We start from the raw sequence: 7,973 nt of genomic DNA, 5'->3' as shown, positions 1-7,973 counted from the left end.
CGGACTAGATGATCTACACAGGTCCCTTCCGACCCTAGAAACTATGAAACTATGAATTGTACCCTACCTAGCCCACATACCTCACTGCCAACATTGTGTGTGGAAGAGCCCAGCCCAGCCAGTATGCACAGCCTCCAGGCAGAGCTATAGCCGGGCAGGAGTGTGGAGCTGGGCCTGGCCCACGCCCAGAGGGGTGGCAGGAGCACAGAGATTGGGTGGGTAGGATGTGCGGTGTGATGGAGAGTGGGAGGGCATTGGGACCCCCCCCTGTCCCAGTGTACAGCCCCTGCCAGCAGCAGAAGCAGCAGGTGGCAGGCCCTCAGGCAGGCTGTGGCCTGTACATGTGCTGCTGCCCAGCAGCATGCAGCTCCAGTCAGTTCTGGATGCTGCACATGGCAGCAAGGAAAAGAGCCAGGCCAGCCCACCTCTATCTCACGGGCTCCCCGTGACTCGCATGCAGCTCCCGGCATTCACGCGCCACCAAGGGAAAGCCCTCCATGATGGAGTGAGCTGCCTTCCCCACTCACTGCCGCCACGTGCAGCTCAAGGGACTGCACTGGAAGTGGAGCTATTACACAATCATCTCTATATACAGTATGCAAACACAAATCGTGACAAAAATATATAGCAGATGTTTGACTTTTAGTATATGATTTGGTTTTTTTCTGTTTCCAAGATGGAACCCCCCGGGAACAGAAGTACTTCTGGGGACAAAAGGAGGGACTTCCAATGGCAAAGTTCTGGTCCCAAGATGGCAACCAGGGGTGGGATACCTGTCAAGGGGCAGGGCTACCCTTGCAGTCCTCAACAACTCACCAAAATTCATTAAGTGGCCCTCCAGCTGAAATAACTACCCAACCCTGCTTTATACAGTTCCCTCCAAGCTCATATGAACTCTACCACAGGCCCCTCCATGGAGACTTAAATTGGAACCCAAGGCTGGAGCACTGGGAGAGGGAGTATCTTAAGATAAGGGATATCTAGGGGGGGAAGGAAGGGAAGTCAGCCCCCAGCTCCTCAGGCAGGAGAGCTGTATGCTTTCATTTCAGTGAAGCCCTGTGCCCAGGAAATACATCAGGCAGACTCAAGGGAGACAGTGCCATGTGCCTGATAATAAGACCAAGGGAAGCTGAAAAGCACACAGGTCTAGCATCCTAAGATTCAAACACAAGAGCCAGCCATGTGACGGCCCAGCCTACAGAAGCTCTATGCAAGCAGCAAGCAATGGAAGCACTCCTCCCAATCCTCCTCTGGCTGCTCTGTACAATAGAAGCCAGGGTCAGCAATGTTTTCCAGCAAGAACTGACCGAGCTTGCGTCTGAGGAAGACAGACAATAGGAGCTGGCCACCTCCATTTTTTCTCCCTGCTGCTCTGTTGCAGCATGGTGTATGGAGAACTCCCTCCGCCAGAGCCCCAGATACCAGAAGAGTGGACAGAACCTCCTGCCGCTAAATGCAGCTGAAGCCAGGGCTCTGGAGGCCAACTGTAGGCCATAGGCTGCACACCCTTGATGTAATCTAATTAAGATGCCTGGCAGCAACATAAGCAGCCATTTAAATCATTCAAATAGCACAAGCCATTTGACACATTGATTTCTATCTTAAAGGCACACTAATTTTAGATTGTCTCGGCTATTCACACCTCATTAAGACTGATTATCTTATTATTCAACAAGGTGCTGTCAGCATGTGCCTGTCCTTGCTATATTAAGTTATTTAGAGGGCAGACACAAGCCATACGTTGGTCCTTTATTCTCCTCTCTGTGCTGTGCAGCAGTCTGTGTAATGACTACAGCAGCAGCTAGAGCTAAAAAGAGGAAAACACTCAGCTGCAGGGTTTGCAAGGCTAACAGTTCATGTGGAGCAAATTCCTGCTTATCAAACAAGTCTACTATATGTCACGGAGTCTGTATGAAGTTTCCTCCAGTCAGCAGCCATTACATATTATGGTCCTGCCTCAGTGATATCCAAGGTGGTAATCTTGCAGGTAGTTCTGAGATGAAAAGTGCCACTGCATTGTTTAAAGCACAAAGATTATCTGCACCCATGTATTCCCACTGCCAGACCTGTTGGCAAGCATCCCTCCTTGGCACAGAATCACACAACCATCTTCAAGAGCCTATAAATCTCAGACTCACTGGGTTGGACCAAAAACCAAACAAGCAGAAACCTTTGATCAATAAAGACAGGGGACACTTCCTGCTCACACATGATGATGACACACATATGACACAATTTCCAAGTGAACAAGATAGCAAACAGAAGCTCCCTGAGCTTCCAGCAGAGACAGAGTCCAGTAGGGGTCTTTTCCCAGGCAGGGTTCATAAACTCCTTATGGGACACTCACTGATTTCTGTTTCTGAAGTTCACATTGATCAGATCACAACTTGTCTCATCCTTGCAACAATGTGATGAGTGAATGCTCAGAAAAGACTTCACAGGTCTGAAAAGGAACCTGAAAAAGGAAGTGGGGGGGCCACAGGCTGAAAGGGAATTTTTGTTTGTTTTGGGTTCTGTTCCCTTTACCTGCTTGCTTTTTAAATTAGAAGCAAAGGTCTTGTCTGGACTGGAAGGTCTCTCATTCTTCTCCATAGCAGTGGTACACAATACATGGTTCATGGGCCATATGGCATGTGGGCTTCCTGGGCAATCTCAGTGGCTTGCCACAATTCTTTATTAAACAAAAACAGCTATGAAAAGGAAAACAGCAAGCCCCATGTCCCTGTTAATCTACACATGCACATGCAGTACAGTTTCTTGCCTGAAAAAAGGCTGAGGGCTTACATCCCATTAGAGATTCTAGAGAACACCCCCCTAGTGGCAGCCCCCAATGGCAAGAGCTCCTTGCAAGGGGCTCTCAGCAAAACTATACCACAGGAAGTTAGAAAATGTTTCCCATTACCACTAATTCACTTTCAGCTTCTCTGATATTAGCAACATCTGAAGTCCCTGGTGCAGACAGACTGCTACATCTCTTGATGCCTTACAAATTATGTTGATTAGACCTGCTCCAAACTCAGTCCCTTTTGATCCCACATGTAGTCTCTTTTCTAGTACATCTGTAGGTGCTCCAGTAGGTGGCTATCCAATATGGATCTGCTCCTCAAAAGAATGGGTGACAACAATCAGCCTCTTAGGCACCCCAAATGGAGTGGAAGAGGGATGGATTACTGACTGGAAGGAAATTTTCTTTGTATGTAAGTGCTTTCTGGAGGTCTGTTAACCGGTTTGGGAAACAGGTCTTTCAAGAGATGTGTGGCTTCAGTGCAGAGCCTGGTTCAGATCTCTTCCACTACCAGCACTTCATGCTCCAGGCAGGAGAGATGGGCTCCAGCAGCTGCAGGACTCCAAAACAATCCAGCAAGAGCATGGTCTGAGTTTCTTTCCTCCTTTTCACATGCTCAGAATGGCTGCAAGAACAGAGTCAGCACCAGTTAACTTTTCCACTGGCCATGGCATTCACAACTTCCCATGGCTGCCAACACGCCCAGAGTTGGTCTGAAATCACACTAGTATCTCCACTTACGATTCCACTCCTATAGACTGTTTTTAATTTTTGCTGTGCCTGCTCTTCCCTCAGAAGTGAAGAATGCATTGCATTCAAAAGCTTATCCAAGTCTAATGTCAACCATGTAGTCGGTCCAATAACATGTATCGCCCACAAAATCCTTCCCCCAAAAGGACACAATTTTGATGTCTCAGCAGTGAGAAGTTCCCTTCCTTTGCTCTCTGTATTTCTCTCGAACCTGTCCAATTCCTTTCTGACAATTAGATCTAGCCAGGAATAGTCATTTCACACAGTATTCACAACCACCCCTCTATTCTGATGCTATATCTTCCTATGCACCAAATTTTCTAAAGTTTGGTTCCCCTTAACCATTAAGTCCTTTTACTCTGCATGCATATACAATGGATGGTTTAGAGATTATCTGCTTTTCTCATAAAAGCCTGTGATACGTTGGAAACCCAAATGCTCTAGTTTAGTGGTTTTCAACCTTTTTTCATTTGCAAACCCCTAGTAAATTTTGAATGAAGGTGTGGACCCCTTTGGAAATTGCAAATGGAGGTGTGGATGCCTTTGAATTGTAAGTGTGGGTATTCACATACTCTTGATTGATCATAGTCATCTTTTGTGGACCCCTTAAACATAGTCTGTGGACACCCCTGGGGCCGACAGACCACAAGCTGAAATCCATTGTTCTAGCCCAGAAGTCAGCAATCTCTGGCCCATGAGCCAGATCCAGACTCCAAAGATCTTTGACGTGGCCCACAAAACTCTGAACTGAGCTGCAACAGAGAGGGGGGATTGATGACACAAAGAAGTAGATGTAGCAGTCCTGAAAGCCAACTTAAAGGAGCCACCTCTACTCTGTGCCAAGGGCTGCTCGCTCACTCACTCACCCACACCAGTGAATCCGCCATTTGCACTTGGTGTTGGCCAGGTTTATTGGTGGTGCATGGTAAGCAGAGACTACATTAGAGGGCCCCCTAATAGTGGCTGTGCTGGCAGTGGCACAGGGCAGCAAGGGGAGGACAGAGGGATTGGTGGCCCACAGCAGCGACCAGGTCGCAAGCAGTTGCCCATGCTTGTAAAAGGTTGTCAGCCCCTGTTCTAGTGAATAATACTCATTCAATGAACACCAAAGCAAATTCAAGATCATCAGGGTCTCCATATGCTCATACTGAAGAACCCCAGTATTGGGCTGGGGATTTTTTTAATGCTAAAATTCTGCTACTGGTATCCAACCTTCTCTTTATTGTACTGCTGCTTTCTGTCTGAGCTGCAGGCTCCAAATCAAGTACTCAGAACAGGGTGGGACAGGGAAGTGAGAATGTGAGAAGCAAGGGATGAAGGAAAGTTGCTAAGAAATGAGGAAGTAATAAGAGATAAAAGTAAGTAAGCAGCTCAATCAAAAAGAAGGAAGAGAGAAAAGCAAAAATTGAAAAGCAGAAAAAGGGAGAGATTACTCAGTAGGACAGGCATGTGCTAACTTATACAAGACAATAGGCAAGAAGAGTATTCATCTTTTTCAATTATGATGAAAAAGAATAAACCGAAGTGGGGGAATAATATCAAAGGAATTAGAAATGGACCCAAAATAAAAAACACCTTAAAAACCAGTTTCGGCAGACAAGGTTTTTTGGGTATATCTGATATCTTTTATTAGACCAACTCAAATAGCTGGAAAAATTCTTCTAAGCAAGCTTTCAAGTTTAAATACCCTTCATCAGGCTGAGGAAGCATCTGTAGTTGGTGTGTGCTTTTCATGGATGGAATGAATAGTAAAGAAACCAGAGGCTGGTATGCATGCAAGATAATCAGTCAGTAAAAATGTAAATTGAGGAGTCAATGGGGTGTGGGGGGAAAGGAGGAGGAGGGGAAAGGGAATGAATGTAGCTGGTAAATAGTGGAGAGGTGCCTGGGGAGTCAGATGTCAGGCAGGTTATAATGTGTCAGAAATCCAATGTCTATATTTAGTCCATTATTTTTTGTATCTAGGAGGTTGATGAACTGAAGTTCATAGGCTCATCTGTGAAAAGTGTTTTGTAAATTCCCTTTGAGGCTGAGAACTGAGAAACTGGAAAGAGAGTGGTTTTCTTGTGAGAAATGTGCCCCCACAGGTAACTGGGTACACTGGTCCATGTGCACAAATGGAAGCAGCATTGCAACATGCAAAACAGCAAGGCTTTAAGAAATCTGGCTAAGACAAACTGGAACCTTCTCCCCTTCCAACAATATTGCTACCAATGCAGCGCAGGTGCCCACTATTATTTTGGAGTCCCCATCTATCTTCTCCTGCCATGGCTTCTGCAGCCATCTCCAAACAACACAGGTCTCCACAGAACTTTCAGTTGCACTCTCCGGGATTTCAGAGCATTGGCTATGTGAACATTTGGAAGGCTGACAGCAAGATGGCACTGCCCCTGAATTTGTTGGGATGCTAACATATCAAATGCTGGACATAGGATTGTGGCTTGTTGTGTTCTGCATAACATCTACTAAATGAGAGGTGAGAATTGTTGCATGGAAGGGTACCTAGGCACTGATGGAGTCTATAGCCAACAAGCACAACTGGATAGTGAGGTCATAAGCAACAAGTGCTGGGGGTGAAGAAAAACAAGTAAAGTAGGGATGTTCTCACATGCACACTAGACATGGAGGTTCTAATGACTAACTACTTGTAAATTCAGGTGTCATTTTCCAGGTTATGAGATTGTGCAACATCCTGTCCCTGGTTGTTGCAAAGCTTGGCACCACCAACTGTAACTATTTTGCAGACCTCTGAGGTGATGGGGCGGCAGTAAAACCTCCTGGTTGCAGCCATGGCACCCAGTCTTACTGCAATGGAGTGGGCACTGGTTATTGGTGGGGACCTACTTAATTTGCAGTTTCACAGATTTTGTACAAACCGTGAAATCCAGGATTGTCTAGGAAATCAGCAACAAAAAAACCTCCAATAAAAATAAAATGTTGGCTTGACAGTAGGAGCCAGCAGTCCTCACTGCTGGGAGGGGAAGGCACCAGCTGGTGAGGTAGCACAAAGGGCAGCAGACAAGATGGTTGGTGACTGCCCCTTCATCCCTTCTCCTCCTTGCAGGGCCTCTCTGCCAATCTGTGCGAAGGAGCAAGGTGGCATGAAGGGCAGCCAACTATCAAGATGGCAGCTGCCCCCTTGTCCCTCTTTCCCCCTGGGACCTCTCCGTCAATCAGTACCAAGGAGTGGGACTTCTCTGCCAATCAGTGCTGATGCAGAGGGCCACCACAAAACAACTGCAAAACTGGCTCTGCATGGCACAAGTGGGTTGTGAAAAACCCTTTGTTTTACCACAGTGTAGGTCGCTAGCTATTGGTTCAGCAAACCAGGAACTTTAATAAATGCATGTATACAAACAATGAAAACCTCATACTTACCAACCGTGAACAATAAAAGTTAAGCCAGTCAACAAAGTTCAAACCACGTAAAAACAACCCCCTCAATGTGCAAACTTGAATGACAACTTAAGCATGGTTTATGCAATAAATAATAGTACAAAAGAAGGCTGCAGGCAGCATCAGTGATAGTGCTACCAGGTGCCAATATATATCCTCTTCTCTATTTTCTCCTCCTGCCTCTCTCATTATGTCCGGTGCTGTATAGTTGAGGCACAGAAAGAGGAGGGCTGCTTGGCCCCTGCTGTTCCTGAACCAAGGGATGACTGTCAGTTCCACCTGCTGCATTATGCAGCTCCCTGAAGTATACAAGAGGTAGAAAGAGTGGAAATTTGAGGTGGTCCTAGGAGAATCAAGAGCAGCACCTGTGTAGAGGGACACACAGAGCAATCTATGCACAAGGCTGGACCCTCCCAGCCACTGTCACTAATTGTGACTAGTTCTAGTACCAAACTGTGCAGAGATTCTTGGATCTACAGATGCTCCTACCCATTCTCCACTATTGTGAATTGGCACCGAGTTCCCAGTCCTGCCTCTCACTCTGTGATTTTCTGCTTCCATGCCCATGCCAACTGTTTTCTCAGATCCTGATCCTGTTTCCCCTGTTTCCCAGAGTAGTCCACACAATTCTGGGCCTCGCCTTTGTATCCCAGACACAATGCTGGCCTTTGAACCTCTGCTGTCACATCCACGTGTTGAAGCTTGGCAGAAGGACAGCTGGCCTTAAAATGTCTGCAACCGGACATAAAATAGTCCACTTATTTTCTAATATTAAAAAAAAAATAGTAAGTCCCTCCATGGTAACTATACATTACAAGTCTGCTGACTGCAAACTTTGCCATTTTTAATATGCTATCCTTGCTGGCAGGTTCAAGGCAGCAGGTAAATATTTGTCAAGGCAACAACTGATCATATCAGAAGCCCTTTTTTTAATTAAAATTTTTTTTTAAGTATTTGTAGTTCCTAGTGCATAGTCATTTGCCTATCAGTGATACGGTGGTAGGGATGGTTTAAAGAGGGACGTGGACGATATGGAAAGAGT

At 46.1% G+C, this 7,973-nt stretch overlaps 1 protein-coding gene across 3 annotated transcripts in view; it reads right to left on the bottom strand.

Moving 5' to 3' along the window:
- The window catches only part of B4GALT4 (beta-1,4-galactosyltransferase 4), a 63,191-nt gene that overhangs the window by 37,242 nt on the left and 17,976 nt on the right, over positions 1–7,973 (bottom strand). The window contains exons 1-2 of one of the 3 annotated variants that reach the window (XM_019548754.1): positions 7,102–7,113; positions 2,856–2,862 (exon numbers count right to left, since the gene is read on the bottom strand). The exons of the other annotated variants lie outside the window; for them this stretch is intronic. The gene's annotated coding sequence lies outside the window, so the exon portion shown is untranslated. Of the gene's footprint in view, positions 1–2,855; positions 2,863–7,101; positions 7,114–7,973 lie in introns of those variants that run through there. 3 annotated transcript variants of the gene reach the window in all.

This window comes from Crocodylus porosus, unplaced genomic scaffold (genome assembly GCF_001723895.1).
Source record: "Crocodylus porosus isolate Cpor-Errol unplaced genomic scaffold, CroPor_comp1, whole genome shotgun sequence".
Lineage (NCBI taxonomy): Eukaryota > Metazoa > Chordata > Crocodylia > Crocodylidae > Crocodylus > Crocodylus porosus.
This window is presented reverse-complemented; position numbering and strand designations above follow the sequence as displayed.